Source organism: Natrix helvetica (assembly GCF_964273705.1).
Source record: "Natrix helvetica genome assembly, chromosome: 2".
Classification (NCBI taxonomy): Eukaryota; Metazoa; Chordata; class Lepidosauria; order Squamata; family Natricidae; genus Natrix; species Natrix helvetica.
Genome location: NC_138552.1, coordinates 62,449,216 through 62,468,774, shown reverse-complemented (window position 1 = coordinate 62,468,774; position 19,559 = coordinate 62,449,216). Strand labels below are relative to the sequence as shown.

At 40.0% G+C, this 19,559-nt stretch overlaps 1 protein-coding gene across 5 annotated transcripts in view; it reads right to left on the bottom strand.

Annotated features, from left to right (window-relative positions):
- Positions 1–19,559, bottom strand: part of SEMA4D (semaphorin 4D) — a 112,086-nt gene that overhangs the window by 42,910 nt on the left and 49,617 nt on the right. The window lies entirely within an intron of this gene.

The following is a 19,559-nucleotide window of genomic DNA, read 5'->3' as shown; positions in this document are numbered from 1 at the left end:
ACTTTCATCTCCAGGTGATGTGGTTAAATCATATCCAATATTACAGTCTCAAGTGAATCACTGACTATGGTCATTGAGCAAATCGTGTAATCGTTAAGCAAATTCAGATCCCTTTTTCAGTGCCACCATAAGTTCAAATTATCATTAAATTGAGGTCTATCTGTACAGGATAAAGCATCCTGTACAATAAAATGACTCCACTCATGGAATACAGCTTTACAGATGGAAATTTCCATAAATATATCGCACACAAATTATCCTCTTGACATAGCATTAGATACTAAAAGTCTGCCCATCCTCAGGCCTACAAACTTTCTACTGCAACATATACGCTCTTAAATCAAGAGGTACCTGCCCAGAAGTTGTATTTACTTGCATAAATATTCAGTTGGGAATTGCACAAGTTTTCAAGTTCTGTTTTAAGAATTTTTAACTAATATTACTTATTAGTTAAAAAAACTGCAGAGGCAACTCAGTGAACAGGCTACAAATTTTTACCTTGTTCATTCATCATTAGTTTTAATTACGTTTATCCACTCAAAATATAAAGTTATCTTAAGAAGCTAAGGATACATTAACTAAAAATGTAAACTGCAAAATGCACTATCTTCATGAAAAAAGACTTAATTTAAAGCAATTAAATTAGTTGATAACAGAAATAAAATTAATGGTATGTCCATTTATGATGTTCATCATAATTAAGAGGCTTGAGATGGTAAAAATGTCTGCCTACTGCCAAAAAGACAATGAAGATACTGTCAAGTAAGCCTTTCAGGAGAGTTTATTCTAGAGGGAGGGAGAAAGCTATTTAAATGTGTAGAGTGCAATTGATTTTTAAGAGGCTTCAAGGGGAGAAAAAATCTTAAGATAGAAAAACCAGTTATTTTTGTCATAATTAACTGCAATGTCAGATTACCCTATGCTTATGCTATTTTGTGTGTGCATGGGTCTGTTCCTTCAAGGAACATTAATTCTGCATAAAACAAAGAAGTGATTTTTGAATAGCAACCGTATAGGGTGGGATAGGGAATTCTGCTGGTTGTTAACCTAACGTATCAAAAAGGCATCAGCTTAGGAAATAAAATTGTGTCTAAATTAAATATTACTGACACTGTTATACAATGAAACCCCAATTTACCAGACCTCAGCACAATAAGCTTTCCATTCAACGTGGACAGCTAAGCCTTTCAAAGAAGGGTCTACAGGGAACTCGCTACCGTCAACTCGCCTTAGGGCAACTCACAATAGCCACGGGACAACTCGCCTGCAGGACAAGAGTTACACTAATATTGAAGAAATAGTCAAACAGAATCATTAAAGAAAGGATGCCAAAGGAGGGACAAAATAAAATATGAATAACAAAAATTAAAATATTTTTAAAATTATTTAAAATAATTGAATTGTTGAATCGTCCTGCAGGCGAGTTGTCGTGCAGCGAGTTGACCGTGGCAAGTTTGCTGCAGAGAGTTGTTCCATTCCGTCCAAAGAATGTGATTGCTTTAACACTTTCCAAGAAAGGTACTTTGTTTACATTAACATCCTTTGTGAAGCACCTCTTCCAAATCATTTGGACAGCCCTGTCATATATATTTAAGTAATTAGGAATGGTTTATAAAATGTACAAAAAGTTATTTGTGCTCCGTCACTATGCCTACTAATCTGCAGATAAAACTGTACTGAAGGAATCATAAACCAAACGAGTAGGTCGCCTCTGAAGGAAGGGAAATTGAGAGTTTCAGAGGCCAATTCAGAAATACATTACAATGCCTGCGTTTTCTAGGGGCAGACGTGAGATTCTACCGGTTCAGACTGGTTCGTAGCTCCGATTATCAGTTGGGAGTGAACCAATTTCACTGGTGGGTTGCAGGCGGTACGCCCCGGTACAGGTGTACTGGAGCCTGCCCGGGGCACTGGATACCATTCCGGTACTGTGTTCCAGAGGGCCCAACCACCCACTCGAGCTCCTTACCGGTCTTTTAAGTCTTCGGTGCTTCCGTGCACGGCACATACAGTGGCTGCACGATGCTCCGCTGAGCAGCTGGAGCGTCATGGAGGCTTGCGGAGGTGGTAAGACGCATGCACGCACTGCGCACGTCCATGTGGACAACGCCAGGCCCGTTCCAACCGTACCGGGTGGAGCGGGATCCGGAACCCACAACTGACCAGTTTACTCTGACTTTCAGCTGGTCCCGCTCACCCATCCCTGTGCTATACTCTCCTATATTCCCTTTTCTGAAGCCCAGCTAACAGGGGCGGAAGAGTAGATTGCCGCACCTCAGCTGTTTTCCTCCCCAGCAGTAATGTGGAAGGTGATTTCTCCGTAAATTGCACACAGAGCATGCATAAGGCACATGTGCAAGTGAAGCGAGTGCACCCTCAGCAAACCGGTTGTTAAACTGGTAGAATCTCACCCCCGTCTAGGGATATGCAATATTTTCAATATATGATAAATTCCAGTGGCTTAACGTCAACTAACTAGAGTTTCATTCGTATTAAACTCAACGCAACATCTATATTCCCATGTAAAATGAGACTTTTAACTGCCAGAATATATGCCTCCAAATTAGGTTTGGCTTATCTGGGAGTACACACAAGTAGTTTTTGACTTATAGCCACAACTGGAACTGGAATTTCCATCATGGTTGTAAAGCATCATCATGACCTGCATTGATGTACAATGACTATTCTGGTTTTCCCTATTGCAGTCATTATCTGAGAATTACGGGTTGTTAAAGGAATATCCACCCCATTCAAGACATCACAGGCTTGGTTCCTCATAGTCCTGAGCCTCAGTAGGGTAAGGGACCCTAATGTGTGGATGAGCTTGTGAAGGAAGGGAAGAAATGCTTCATAGGAAGCAATCAGGAGAAGAGAGGCAGGAGTCCCCACTGTTTTAACAGTCAGAAGAAGATAGGACACCACCTATCTCCTGTTTACAACACTGTCCTTTCAGCAGTTCTAAGAAGGTTCCACACTCATCTGCACTATTCAGGTGATCCTGAGGGCACAGATAAATCTCCAAGTGGCCTCAACAACTCTCAGAAAGAGTGCTAAAGACCAGATGACTGCAAGGAATATAAATCCGTCCAGCCTCCACCCTTCAGTCAGAAGTGAAAAAGCTTCTTGCATAAGAAATGAAACGTCTTTAAGGAAAAACAAAGTCCAGCTGCCTTTTGAAAAGCACCTTTGGGACAACTATGACCTGGATGACTGAGAATCTCCATAGACAATTAGAGGAAGAAACTTAGGAAGGATCTGTCCTAATGGTTCAAGAAGTTAAAAGTGGCAGCAGAAAGTCTGTCCTTTCAGACTTAACATATTCTGTTAATGTAGTCTTTACAATAAAATAGAATTCGTTCATCTTGTCAAGCTTCCTATCTGATTTACCTGGGAGGCTGGCAGGAACCGCCTCCAAATCTCCCCCCTGCCAGACTCACCCATTTCTGCCTAGTCTTTGCCCTTTTTGGCTGGCAGGCACCCTGCCTTGCCAGATGGCAAGCAATCGTAGAACTTCATAGCCCTGCAGCTGGTTACCACACCCCAGGAAGCCTCAGCAAATGCCAGCAAGCATTCATTCGACCAGTTGCCTTCTCTCCCCAGCTCCATGTGGCTCCCCAGATCACCCCAGCAAGCAAGTATTCCTTTGCTAACATTGCTCAAAAACCATCAGGCGGACTTGCCTTCTGAGTAGACAGAAGAGGTAGGGCAGGAGAACAGTGGTTGCTCTCTGAAGTTGAGAGGACAGAAATATCAACCCCTCCCAATGCATGAGCTTGCAACACAGCAGCAGCCATGAGATGGCCACGCTCGCCGCCTCCTGCACCTCAAAAATAATAAGACCTCCCCCCAAAAAAGGCCAACCGCTTATTTCAGGGGTCAAAAAAAACGCCCAAAATTTCGGGGAAACACGCTCACCTTTGACTTACAACAACCACCATTGAACCCAAAATTTCTGTTGCTTATCAAGGTAGTTGTTAAGTGAATTTTGCCCCATTTTACACCTTTCTTGCCATGGATGTTAAGCAAATCACTGCAATTGTTAAGTTAGTAACACAGATGTAAGTGAATCTGGCTTCCCCATTAGCTTTGCTTGTCAGAAGTTCTCAAAAGGGGATCACTGCAACCGTCATATGAAACAGTTGCCAAGCGTGTAGATTTTGATCATGCAACCATGGAGATGCTGCAACAGTCATTAAGTGTGACAAATGGTCACAAGTCACTTTTTTCAATGCCACTATAACTTCGAACGGGCACTAAACGAATTGTTGTAAATCAAGGACTACCTGTACTGTTTAAAAGTACCCATTATATGCTTGCAGATAAGCCCACCTGCAAATAAATTGGCTCTCAAATCTTTATGCAAAATATTACGAAAAATGTATAATCCGTGGGTTTGGATTAAAAAATGTGAAAATTAAAACGTATGAAAATCTAGAGGGTCAACTTATTTCTGGCACATTTACATAGTATTTTTATTTAAAAATTGATGGTCATTTTATCCACAGATGGGCTTATCTGTTTATTTATTTATTTATTTATTTATTTATTTATTTATATTTGGTGCTTCTAGACCGCCCCCTCTCCCAGAAGGGACTCGGGGCGGTGTACAGTCCATAGAGAATATCACAAATAAAAAATTAAATATGTACAGTTAGGAGGAGGTTAAAATGCAATTAAAAGAACTGTACAAAGCTAATATAAATATAAATTTTTTAAATCCCTAAAACAGACACAACAGATTAAAAAACCCCTAAGATAACCAGATAATAATACATTTGCCAGGAGGGACAGTTGTAATTATGCCAGGCCTGCTAATCGGAACAGGTGAGTCTTCAATTTTTGCCGGAAGGAGCGGAGGTCAGAAGTGGTTCTAATGTCGGGGGGGAGGTCATTCCAGAGGGTTGGGCCCATCACAGAGAAGGCCCTACTCCTTGGTGTCGCCCGTTGGCATTGCCTAGTGGACGGCACCAGGAGAAGTCCCTCCCTGTGTGAGCGAATTGGCCGCAGGGATGTATGTGGGAGGATGCGATCCCGCAAGTAACTAGGTCCCGTGCCATGGAGCGCTTTAAAGATGGTAATCAGCACCTTGAAACGCACCCGAAAAACCAGTATATATAGTACTAAACAAGAGTTGTAGGATTTTTTTTAATGTTTTTTTGTCCTATTCTGCACTGTGTTACAAAGCATTGAATTTGTTTATAACCTGCTGCTCTACATAAATCTGGACTGCAATTTCCACAATTTTCAAGCAAATCAGGCATATTCTCTGAGAATTTAAGGACATCCTCATAATGGTGGTAAATCCCTATGATGCACAAGGCTACTACAGTATATAGCTATGCAATGCATAAAACTAACATCACAGCATCTTGTGATAATGTTGATCAGGAGCGATGAATGTTGAAGACCAAATTATCTAATAGTAATAGCTGTGGCTGGTAATTTCTCACACACATACACAGACACATACTGTAAGAGCTGTGCGTATTATTACTCATGAAGAAAAATAAACTGCTAATTATTTTGGCAACTACATACCCACAAGGATTTAAAGGAAAATCCATTTGAATATGAATGACTGAAAGCCTGGAACTACTTAAATGGAATAGCATAATTACGGTCTTCAAAAGAAACTTTATTTTCTCAAGGCTCCATTATAAGAATTAAAACACAAGCTCTAGGTTTATTATAAAGGCAGGAATTATTACACCTTTACTGTGCAATGCTCAGCAAGTCTAAAAAAATTCCAAATAAATTAAATTCCAAGTGACAATTAAAGCATTTATAGCTCTTTCACACACACATACTTTGCTTCCTGTTGATGCCTCTTCACTGGAATGGCACAGGCATACACCCAAGAGCTAAATCCTACTCGCTGCACTGCTTTTGAATTTGAAATCACTGCCAAATTAAAAGTTCTGGGAAAAGTTCAATATCTGAGAGAGCAGCTGAGCAAGAAAATGTATATAGTGGTGCTTAAAAGTCTGTAAATCCTTTTGACTTTTCAATATTTCTACATAAATATGACCTAAAATATTATTTGTTCTTTACACAAGTCCTAAAACTGGATAAAGAGTAACAAAAGGTGCCAAAAACAGTATCCTTGTTCACTGATTTATTGAGGATAATGAGCAAAGGCTACCCATTTCTGTGTAGCAACTACTATGTGAATCTTTGCTTTCAGTTAACTGGTGTGCCAAGCCAGAAAAGTTGGGGATTGCTGCTCCAGAATGAAGATCAGGACTTTGACTTGGCCATTCCAAAACATTAATTTTCTTCTGCTTTAACCGTTCTTTGGTCATACAACTTATGTGTTCTGGAATAGCAATAGACCTTAGATTTATATACCCATTTACAGTGCTTTACAGCCCTCTTTAAGTGGTTTACAGAGTCAGCATATTGCCCCCAATAATTTGGTTCCTCATTTTACCGACCTCAGAAAGATGGAAGGCTGAGTCAACCTTGAGCCTGGTGAGATTTGAACTGCCAAATGGCAGTCAGCTGAAGTAGCCTGCAGTACTGAACTTGAACCACTGCGCCACCACGGCTCATGTTTACTCACTGTATAACCCACTTTCTCTTAAGCTTTAGTTCACAGATAAGATACCCCGATTTTACCCTATTTCCCTGTAGAACTGCTGGTATAATTCAGAATTCATAATTCCAACAATATGGCAAGCTGTACAGAGGCAGCAAAGCAGGCTCAAATCATGATATTGCCACCCTATTATAGATGGGATAAAGTTCTTATGCTGGAATGCAGTCTTTGCCTTTCGCTAAACAATGCTTTTCATTCAAACCCGAATGTTCTATTTTGGTCACATCTGTCCACAAAACTTTCTTCCAGTAGCCTTCTGCCTTATCAACATAGTCTTTCATAAACTATAGACAGGCAGCAATGTTCTTTTTGGAGAGTGGTGACTTTCTCTTTGCAATCCTGCCATGCACGTGATTGTTGTTCAGTGTTTTTCTGATGGTGATTTCATAAAGGCTGGCATTGCAAGAGAGGTCTTAAGTTCTGCAGATGTTATCCTTTGGTTCTTTGAGGCTTCCCAGAATATTATATGCCTTGCTCTTGGTGTGATCTTGGTTGGTTGACTACATCTAGGGAGTGTGACAATAGTGTTGAATTGTTTCCATATCTCCCTAGCCGTGAATTGGTGGCATCAAAATACTTTGGAAGTAGTTTTGTAGCCTTTTCCTATCTGGTGAGCATCAACAATAAATCTTCTTTAGGACTTCTCATACTATCACTTACCTCGACACTGATTGTAGGTTGTTGTTTTTTTTGCACCCTAGGAAAGAAACATCTGCCGTTACCTCTCAATGGTGAAGAATTCACAAACTTCTAAGCGCATCTCTTTCTCTAAGTGCGCCTGTGTAAAAAAAACATCAGATGGAAGAGAACAATATCCACATTTTCATTTACTGTCATCCTGATACTCTTACTTCTAGACTGGGATACAATAACTTTTGAATTGTCATCTATTCCTTCTCATCCATCCAATTTTTCTTCCATATTTGCCATATAGTATTCAGCTTATTAAACAGTAATACAACAGTGCAAGTGTGTAAATGTGCAAGTAGGGCTTTTGTTGGAATTTATTGTCAAGGAAGAGATAATAATAAAACATTTTGTTGATGTGAAATTCTTTTACTTTATCCATTTGGATTATCTAAACTCACTCTCTTAACCCAAGAAGCAAAATGTTGTTCTCTGAGACTTTAATATATAACTTAAGCTTTAAAAGAGAGCCTTGATCAGAACTATAAGTGAGAACCTTTTGTCCTTTTTCACTGTTCTTCATCTAATATTTCAGCCTTTGGATGCCTACATGCAAACATATCAAACACAACCTTGGTCTTTCTCACCACTAACTTGCAAATTAATTTTTTATGCATTTGGGAACAATGTATTGGTATTGAAAGACCAAGTAAGCAGTCAGAATACACTGGCTAAATTTCTCCTGATGTTGCTCTATCCTAAGAAAATACTGGGGTTTAGTTATGAAACGTTTCAGATGCAAAATCATGTAGTATAAAAATAACAAGTTATTCTCCATAATATAAAACAGAAGTCATTGAGCATAGGACAACGTGCCTAAACAATAATCTAGAATGCTTTAGAGCTAGCTGTTCATAGGACAAGTGTTTCTTCATGAATTAATGATACCTATTCAAAGTAAGCAATGATATTAAGCATAATACTTCAGAAAGAACTATTGGGTTTTTTAATCCATTGTACAGGGATTAAATACAGGTCACTTTGAACTTTATGTTAATAAGTGGGTATACGAAACGTACTGCATTTTTATGCCATGCTACCCCATTTCCCATTCAGAAATCCAGGTGCAGATCTTTCATAATGCGCACTTTGGATTTGGTATCAAGTTATGGGAGAACATGACTATGTGAGAATTATGGTAATAGAACCTCTGCCTGCTGAAATCTCTCAGTGCATTACGTTTGAGTCCTGACAAACACAAAATGACCTCTCCTCCACCACCGCTCAGCAATACTGAATAACAGTGAGAGGAGGCATTATTGCAAGCTGATGATTAACTATGAAAAAGAGGCACGTTTTAAAAAAGAATTCATGGTTTAGACAGAACAATGACAATCATATTGTAAATTAGAGCTTCATGTGTAAGCCAACATGTTAAGCAAAACGTAAAATAAAATTAGGGATTACCCCAGTAGATAGCCTGGATTAAAGAATCTACCAATCGGGGCAAATACCAAGTCCATTCTTCTGTCCCACATAAATTTTTGTATTCCACGTGAATGTACAAAAGCAAAGAATTCACAGATTAAGTTACTAGTACAGCCTCACATTTCAAGGTGTATAGTCTATTGCATTGTGTTAATTTTTCTTGAGAACAAGCCCAGGAAAGAATGCACCACAATAACTTGATTATTCTCCTTCAAGCATATCAATCCCTCTGACCTTCCACTTAATAACATTTTGCCATTTTATACCATTAATTTCTCTATTTTGTTTCATTTAAAATAGCCTTGTGCACCTTGTTACTCACTATACTGAAAAGTGCCTGCCACAGATGTTCTGACACCTGGAAGGTTCCTTGGCAATTCTCATGTATTTGCAAATTTCAGTCTAGCAGCAAACCCAGAAAGTTTGTAAAGTCTTTGGCAAGATTCCAGCTTACTAAACCACCACACTAGATTGCACAATTGTGGAAAAGATTTAGAAACAGAAAAATATAACTTTTAAGTGTAATTTGTTATCTGGCCATTTAAGTTGTGGAATTTGAAATATTTACAGCATGCAATTCTTGTGCAGCGTACAGATGCACAGATTACTTGACTTTTTTCTCCATCCCTCCTCTTCATATTTCTACATCTGATTTAAACACAATTCAGAATCTGATGGGATGTTAATGATGAATATATTGCAACATTAACTAAAGTCTGCCAATTTACTCCCCCCCCTCCTTCATTTAATATTCATACAAAATCCACCCATACAGAACTAGGTATTGCTTCTTCCTGAGCTGATTTTCAAAAAGAAGGATCCAGAGAACAACGGGCACATCAGCTTGATGTCTTAGCCAAGCACATTTTTGTACAGATTATCAAGCATCATTTCTATGGATGAACTTGTATTGACCTGCAACAATTAACAGGAACTAGGATAAGTCAGTCACAAAGGTCAGGCTAACCCTATCTTCACCTTTGACTGAGTTAGCTTAGCAGATCAGCATACAGTACAGACAACTGTATACTGGTCTGCAACAAAGCAATTTTTATTGAATACCATGAGATACTACCCTTAGAATGTGGATATAGTTGAGGTAATAGCACTGTTACTACTCGAGCCATGGTGGCGCAGATACTGCATGCTAATTCAACTGCTCACTCCAGGAGTTTGATCCTGACCAGCTCAAGGTTGACTCAGTCTTCCATCCTTCTGAGGTCAGTAAAATTAGGAGCCAGATTGTTGGGGGCAATATACTGTCAATATGCTTAGAGGGGGCTGTAAAGCACTTAGAAGCGGTATATACGGTAAGTCTAAGTGCTATTGCTATTTAGATGGACTCATAATTGGTTGAACAACTGCACCTAATGGTTCCATCTCAGCTTGGATGGATATATTGAGCAGCAGCTTAGATGAAAGTACTGGGTGGATTTTGTGCTGGAAACTGTGCTCAATATTTTTATCAATAGCTTGGCCAAGGGAGTTGTGGGACGCCTATAAAGTTTGCAGAGAATACAAAATTGCAAGGAGTGGCTAACATTATACGAAATGGAGAATATTCAGAAAGATGTAGGGAGGCTTGAGCAGTGGACTGAAATAAGCAAGATGTAATTTAACAAGAAATGCAAAGTTTTGCACCTAGGTAAGAAAAATATACGGTGCAAGGATCGGGAAGGGGAAGACTTGACTTGGCACTTATATATGGAGAAAGCATTTGAATATCCATGTTGATCAGACATACACAACAGTTGCTCCAAAATCAAGGGCTATGTTGGGCAGCACTAACAGAAGCATAAAGTTAGATCATGAAAACAAACTGCTACCTCCTGAACTACTCTGTTCAGACTCCATTTTGAATATTGTGTCCAGTTCTTGGTATCAGATTTTTTTTTTTAAAAAAAAGGCAGACACAAACCAGGGGTGGGTTCCTGCCAGTTCTAACCTCTTCTATAGAAGAGGTTCTGCAAATCTACAGTGCCATTTAGAACCGATTCCAGCTCCCTCCCCCCGCCCGTCCGCACATCATCAAAAGGGTCTTGCAATTTGACAGCTTTAAGACTTGCGTGCTTCAAATGCCAGAGTTTCTGAGCCAACATTTTGGTTGCTAAGCAAGAGCGTTGTTAAGTGAGTTTCACCACATTTTACAAGTTGGCCACACCCACCCAGTCACATGACTGCCAAGCCACTCCTACTTGGTCACATGGCCGGCAAGCTACTCCCACCTGGTCACATGCCTGGCAAGCCACTCCCACAAAGCAGGCCACACCTACAGAAGAGGTTCTAAAAAATTTTGAAACCCACCACTGACACAAACTAAGATAAGTTAAGAGATTGGTTATTTAATGTTTGGAAATGAAGCCCTACAAGGAACGGTTAAAGGATTAGAATATGTTTGATGCAAAACATGATAGCAATCTTCATTGGGGAGGGGGGGGAGAGGGTTGAAATACATAAGAGACAATGTGCTTGTTCATTATTGCTCATTCCAACACTATTCCCCTCGTGATCAATCAGATGTTTACCATAAGTGCACAGGAACACAATCACACTTTTTTTTTTGGGGGGGGGAATCTTAACAACTACAAGAGAGGTGGGGAGGTTGCCTCTGAAATAAGAAATAGCATATAGTCATCATGATGAGTAGCCAGACAGCTTTATCTATATGAATGTGTGTCATTCCCTTATTACATTGTTTAACTATATAACTATATAAGGTGTGGGGGGAAATGCTGTCTTTCATTTGCAACGAATACCCCATAATTGAGTTTGACTGGATGACTCTGGCTTCTAGTTTATGAGCTAGATTCCCTCTGGTTATCTTCTCCCCATCGTCATTGCCTTACCATTCACCTTCAAGCTAAAAAAAAAACACCCAAATATTACAATCTTTTTCATAGGAAATGATTCAGATTCCTCTTTCCTCTATAAACTTTGGCACAGAGTCAAATCTAAAGGGCATGCTACATATTTTTGGCATAGATTAGAAACTTCATTATTTTATCTTGGCCTTTAAGCTTTCAACATCAAGAAAAATAAGGTTTTGGCCTGGCACTGAAACAACAGCAAAGCAAGCATCAAATGAGTCTTCCTGGAGCAAGAAATCTAAAAAATAGGAAGCGAGGGCACAACTGGGAGACCCCTCTTACACTCCTGAGGAGGGATTCTGGTGACAATCCAACACCCAGAAAGGCTGATATGAAAGCAGACATTCCCTTGAGTAACTGGCCTCAAGTTGAACAAATAGCTTTAAAGACAAGCACCGGCAATGGAAATTGTGTTGGGAACTGTATAATTAATTAGCCTTAGGCATCAGATAAAATGCATGTAATTAAATTTATTAATGACATTAGATGTTCTAATACAAATGGTTGCCCAGTTTTTCTGCAGGAAGAAAAAGACAGAAGAAGGGATGTAAAACACAGGGAGGTTATAACTGAAAACAAATATTTCAATTCAGTTCAATACAATACAATACATAAATAGATACTGTAATTTTTGCACTCACCACACTATAAAATGCACATTAGCTTTAGAGGAGGAAAACAAGAAAAAAAATCTGCCTCTGCCTCCCAATATCTATCCGGTATTCATCTGGTTAGCGTCCTTGCAGCAAACAGCTTGGTCAGCTTCAGCACGTGATTGCAGCCCCAGCACGTGGCTCCTCAGGGCTCTGTTCCGTTGTACCCACCACCGGTCAAATGAGCTGAGTTGCTGCCGCAACGGAGAATGCTGGAGTGTTCGCGGGCGAACAGCTGATTGGCGGTTGGATCAACCTCCCGGAATACTTCCGATTAGCTGTTCTAGGCAGCAGGGATTGGCGGTGATACCCGCCGCCTAGAACAGCTGATCGGCAGTATTCCAGGACGCCGATCCAACTGTCAATCAGCTACTCGGCAGCAAAGACTCCAGTGTTCCCTGTTGGCGTCGAACAGCAGAAGTGGTGACAGGTGGTGGCGGCAAATGCTATAGCCGCACCAATCCCACTCCCTCCACCGGAAGTCACTCTATAAGACACACAGGCATTTCCACCCACTTTTTTGGAGGGGAAGTGTGTCTTATAGTGCGAAAAGTACGGTAATACTGAGGCAGGGCATCAAGAGACCCCTTCCCCCAGACACACCTATGGAAATGTCTTATTGTAGAAATGACTATATCTGGGAATGAAAACTGAAAAAACATACCTATCCTACAAGGACAAGATGCTCTTCAAAATCATAATATAAAAAATGTGTGGATTTGCTTGTCCTATTTTTTTTCCAGAATAGTATTTTTTTTACAAAAAAAGTTACATGTTTGGAAAGGCAAAAACAGTTCTCTCAAAATAGTTTGTAATCTCACTAACTTTGGAATGCTACACAAATCACAACAATTTAAAATTTACAAATCCATCTTTTAAAAGTGTATTTCCTTACCAACACATGTTTTCCAAACAGATTGAAAATGCTATTTTCTTCAATATCAAATAATGTAGGGAGCCCCAAGGACAGAAAACATACACTACCATAATAAATTATCATATACAAATTTTCTCTCGTGTAATTTTCAAATATGCCAAAATTTGCAAACCTAATTGGCAATCAATAAAATGCCATTTAAAAAGAGGAAAGTGGGTGCCCAAAGAAGCAATATTTCTCTCTGTTCTAATTGTGAGCAAGTCTGCTTCCCACACAAACTGGACTATGACACTAATCCAACCAAGCAAAACAAAAACCAGCTAAATTCAGACTTCAATTTATCCTAGCACTTGTTGCTAGGAAACCTTTCAACCTCAGGGTCATTTTGTTGATTATCATTTATTAGGCACATGTTTAAATCATTTTAAAAGACAAGCTTCATTTAGTTTTCTGCACCAAGTGAGCAGGCACACACACATACATACACTCACTTGGACCTTTTCTTTGTTTCACCATTAAATTACAAGTTCACCTTCGGGGCATGCTAAGAAATGTTTGCGCTATTGTTTCTGTATTGATGAAACATTCCTTCCAGAAAGCTATTGGGCACTGCATACTTTGTACACAGTGTAAGTATTTCTTATAATTAACATTCACTCTTTGCAGGAATGGGCTTTGCTAATGCTTCAGTCTTTTCTATAGAGGGAGACTTTTTAATTTTGGGCTGCATCACTTCAAACCTCAGTATCTAACTCCCAGCTGACTATGAACTATTATGCACCTGCATTGAAAATTATCTGATTTTCATGATTTCTGGTATGTCTTTTATAAGATGGGAGGGACATTTGTTACTGGGACTTAACACTGATTTTAAAAACAAAAAGTACATGACCTGCTAAGCTTATTGAACAAAATCATTTACATACATCGGCAAAGCTCTATGTTTAAACTACATATCAGACAGATACTGCTGTCTAAACTTCGTCCTAAAATATATCCAGTTCCTTTATCTAACACTCTTTCTCTGATTCATAAATGGAGATTCAAAGCAAAAAGGAGACACCACATGCACAAAATATGTTTCTATCCAGATAAGTCCTCAATTAACAACCATTCGGTTTAGTGATCATTCAAAGTTACAACAGCACTGGGGAAAAAATGATTTATGACATTTTTTCCTAATTACGATGCAGCATCCCCATCGTCACATAATCAAAATTCAGATGTGTGGCAACCGGAACGTACTGATGACGGTTGCAGTGTCCTGGGGGGTCATGTGATCACCTGTTGTGACCTTCTGACAAGCAAAGTCAGTGAGGAAGCCAAATTCACTTAGCAGCCATGTTACTAATTTAACAACTGCTGTGACCCACTTAACAACTGTGGCCAGCAAAGTCATAAAATGGGGCAAAACTCCCTTAATTTTCTTGCTGAACAGCAGAAATGTTAGACTCAATCATGGTCATAAGTCGAGGACTACCTGTATAGCACCTAGAACTCTTGAAACAACTTGAAAATTAGCCTTGAACCAATAAGACTTGTAATCACTTGATCATGGGAACCATAATTAACCAGAGTTATTACGAAGAAAAGGCATCTTCTTTCAGATATTTAGAGTATGAATAATTACTACCTTCCCTATCTCTGAATCTCTTTTGCCTAAACTTGTACTAGATTCCTTAGGAGGATGCCAGAAACAATATGGAATTTTTTAATGAGTTAAAACATTGCTTACTTTTTCTAATCTTCATATTAATACATACAGATGGGATTCACATTATGCTAAGTCAGAGGTGTCAAACCCGTGGAGTCACATTGTCATCATGTGACGTATAGTGACTTTCCCCCCCCCCTTCGCTAACCCGGGTGTGGGCGTGGCCAGTGTGTGATGCATGCGGGCCGTGAGTTTGACACCCCTGTGCTAACCCATTTAGTTCTGTTTAACTTTGGTTTAGAATCTTGTGGAAATCTAACTACTGTATGTCAACCACGATTTATGTGCTAGAAATATATGAATCCAATCTACTGTAACATATTCAACAATAAATATTTTAATACAATATATAAACAAATGATATTCATTTATTAATGGGGAATTTTCTTGAAAAATGAAATCAACTTACCTGGTAATTGAAAAGAGGCAAAAGAAGATTAAGTATTATGAAACTAGAAGGGCTGGGAACATACTTGACCCAGTTCCAGATCTCTTTTGTGTTGAGAAATGGCCTTTGCATTCAATTCTACATTTTGTTCCCTATCTATTTCCAACATATTTACAAGCTATAGGAGATCATTGAATTTAGAAGGAGGTGTTAGATCAAATGACCAGGCTGAAAACAACTTTATTTTTACTTTTCAGCTAATGAAGGGGTGTCAAACTCACAGCCTGCGGGCCAGATGTGTCACGCGCTGGCCATGCCCACCCATTTTTGCGAAGGGAGGAGAAAGTTGTGATATATCACGTGATGAAAACGTGATGGTGCAAGTTTGACACCCCTGAGCTAATGCTAGTAAGACTGCTGATGCAGGCAGTGAGAAATTAAGACTTGTGTGAATAAACCGTAGTTCAGTTCAATAAATCATCCAGCATAATTGCAAATTCTTCTGGAAGCCACATTGTTCCTTCTAATCTAAAACATGGCATGAGACTGTTGGATTTTCTACTGTTCCTGGAAGATCAAGTGGCAGTGGGGACCAACTATTCCTTTGTTCAACTCTATTCTCCACCCCACCTTTAACATTCATTAGAGGGGAAAAGAAAGAATGTGCTTCTTAGGCTTTCAAATGAATTTTGAAAGACTGCCCTTTTCTGCAGTCATTCAAGAAAGTAGGGGCAATGCTCAATTTTCAGAAAGTGGTCTGAAAAAGACTGACATTTTTACCTGTTTGTTGAAATATGACAAGGGGCAACTTAATTCTAATGATCAAATATTGGCTATACAGATAGTCCTTGTTTAGAGACAGCCTTGGACAGTACCTATTAGCAGTTATGACAGTGATGGAAAAAGTAACTTTGTGACTGATATCTGCATTTCTGATCTTTGCAATGTCTCTCGCATTAGTCTTTCTTCACCAATGCAGTAAGTTACTACACATTCTCCTGTTCCTGACCCATTTTTTCCTTTTCCTCCTAGCAGAGCAGCGATGTACAATCAAGCTACCACTTCCTGAGCTGCTCTTCTCTGCAGCACCGTCTTCCCTAAAAAATGCTAATGACAAGGTAACAGGCTCAGCTGTGACCTTAATTAGTTAGTTTGCACCAGCTTCCCTAAAATTGACAAGACCCTATCCAGTTTTACACTAAAGCTTTCTCCTAAGCAGCTCAAAAATAAAAAAATAAAAAGCCAGTACTAGCACTTTGCTAAAATTGTATATTCCACAGTGTGCCTGCTTACTCTCTTGTAATCCCTTCCTCTCCAATGATTTTTCACTTAATAACCACTTTATTTCACAAGCGTTGCTGATTCCAATTGCAGTCACTAAATAAGGATTACCTGTACTTGCAAGTAAGTTCTCCAATATCGGATAGATACAGGAAATTTTACCTTGCACATTTATTTCCCATAAAGTAGACAATTTGTATATTATGTATTTCTCCATGTAGTACAATAAAGGTCAATTATAAGCAGCAGTTAAATCTCCAAATGACGAAGGAAAATGATTAAAACCTAGCCTGCCATAAAATTATGCTGCCATATAGGCTTTATCCAAGTGTAAACCTTACCTTAAGCAAGGTTCAATAAATTACTGTAACAATCCTAACATCATGGCATTGTTTTTCTATCCAGATAATATATTTGTTCAAGAATTCAACAATTATAGATTAAATCAATTTGGGAAAGAAGGTTGTGTCTCAAATACCGAAACAGCAATATCAGGGATTAAAAGTGAATACTTTTAAAAGTATTTTAAATTTGTTCAATTCTCGACACTATAAAAGGATGACAGCTATTGAAGTCTGGGCAGCCAACATAAATTAGATAATGAAGAGGCCATTTTGTAATAAATTGATCATAGTATAGTATAGTATACCCATAGTATACCCTTCAAATACAAGGACATTTTTTTCTGCTCATATTGGGCATTTTATTGATTCTAATTAAGTACAGATTCCCACAGTAACAAAGGTTAATGCAATGTCTGGGTCAAAGGATATCTAGAAAGTAGGCACAAACTGCAAATTAATCGTTTTAAAAAGCAGATCTTTGCTTTTCAAACTGTATCCCAAAATACCACTTAAGAGCACATACACTCTGAAAGATTTCACAAAGTGTATGTTTATTAACTAAGTTTACTACTAAAAAGTAATTAGTATTAGGGAATAGTAAAACATCTTTGTATCCTATTCTATTGCATTTAAGATGTTATAGGTCCGTGATGGAGACCTGAGGCACTAGCCCTATGGGTAAAATGGAAATTTGAGAATGGACTTCCGGTTTGCTCGTAGGGCCAGTTTTAGCCCACTGGAGCCCTCAGGAGGCTTCCCTGAAAGCTCCAGAGGGTAAAAAACGATACTACAAGCAAACCAGAAGTCACTTCAGGATTGCTCGTAGGGCCGGTTTTAGCCCTCCGGAGGCTTCCCTGAAAGCTCCAGAGGGCAAAAAATGATACTACAAGCAAACCAGAAGTCACTTCGGGATTGCTCGTAGGGCCGGTTTTAGCCCTCCGGAGGCTTCCCTGAAAGCTCCAGAGGGTAAAAACGATACTACAAGCAAACCAGAAGTCACTTCGGGATTGCTTGTAGGGCCGGTTTTAGCCCTCCAGAGCCCTCAGGAGCCCTCAGGAGGCTTCCCTGAAAGCTCCAGAGGGTAAAAAACGATACTACGAGCAAACCGGAAGTCACTTCGGGGTTGCTTGTAGGGCCAGTTTTAGCCCTCCGGAGCCCTCAGGAGGCTTCCCTGAAAGCTCCAGAGGGAAAAAAATGATACTTCAAGGAAACTGGGAGTCACTTCGGGGTTGCTCATAGGGCCGGTTTTAGCCCTCCGGAGACTTCCCTGAAGACTCTAGAGGGCTAAAACCGGCCCTACAAGCAAACCAGAAGTCTGTTTCCTGACTTCCAGTTTCACCCTAGGGCTGGTTTTTCGCGCTCCGGAGGCTTCAGGGAAGCTCCTGAAGTCTCTGGAGGGCCTCCCGGGGGGGGGCTGTTTTCGCCCTCCCCAGGCTCCTATAAAGCATTGTGTTGATGCAAAACTGTGAAGATGTGAGATCAATACAATTTACAGGGAGTCCATGTAATAGAATTGAGGAAAAACAAAGACTATTCATCTTGCTTTTAGTCGATACTTAATTCATAAAGGTAGGTTACAGGCCATGCAGAACACCAGATAACTAGCAACATGCAAGACTTCTTGGTTGTTGTAGTAGTCACACCGGCTGTAGATGGCTTGGAAAACTGCATTTGAAACTTTATGTGCAAAAATAATTTAAATTTATAATCTATAATGACATTTCATCTAAATATATTAATCTCTGATTTTTAGCCTGCAAAAAAAAACCAAAACAACCCCAGCATTGGTTGTGTTTTATTGGTTGAAGAAGGTATTAGCTTTTTTTTCTGTTTTTAAAAAGGGAATATAGAACAATGAAGGAAAAGATAACAAAAATTCTAAAGATCAGGTTGTTTGAAGAACCTAAGTATACTCATTTTGTTAATTAAGGCTATTTAACTATATGTGATAACAAGCTTCAATGAAATTTATTGCCATTTTAAAAGCTTTATGTTTCTCCAGTTTAAATGAAAACAGTCTTTGTATAAACTGGTATTTTCCTTTGTTCTCAAACATATCAAATAAAGAATAGAAATTGAATTTATCCAACCATCTTCTATTACCGTGTTTCCCCGAAAATACAACCTGTCCCAAAACTAAAGCCTTGCCACATTTTTCGTGTGGCCAAAAATATAAGCCCACCCCCGAAAATAAACCCCTTGGACACCCCCCCTCTGGCCAGGCAGAGCACCGCTCACTGACCTAGCGTTATCCCGAAAGCGCCAAGTCGCAGGAGCCGGGGGGGAGCGCTCATGTTGCTTGCTGCCTTCGGGATACCGCTAGGTTGGGGAGTGGCGTTCTGTCTGGCCAGAGGGGAGAGTTGCCGGGCGGCTGATCCCTTGTGAACTGGCTCCCAAACAGCCGGGCACAGCCTCAGGGGCGAAGCAGCCATGAGGTAACCATACTCATGAGCAGCCACCCGGCAAATCCCCTCTCCAGCCGGGAAGAGCGCCATTCACTGACCTAGGGGATATCCCTAAGGTGCCAAGCCATGTGATGCTCTGCCCGCCCCCCAGCTCCCGCGGCTTGGCACATTCGGGATACCCCCTAGGTCAGTGCATGGAGCTCTGCCCGGCTGGAGAAGGGGGTTGCGCGAGCGCCTGTTCTGCCCGCAGCTTCACCAAGCCCTTGCGCAGCTCTCCCAGCCCATCGCCGCTGGCCGCTGCTACCCGCCACCGCCCC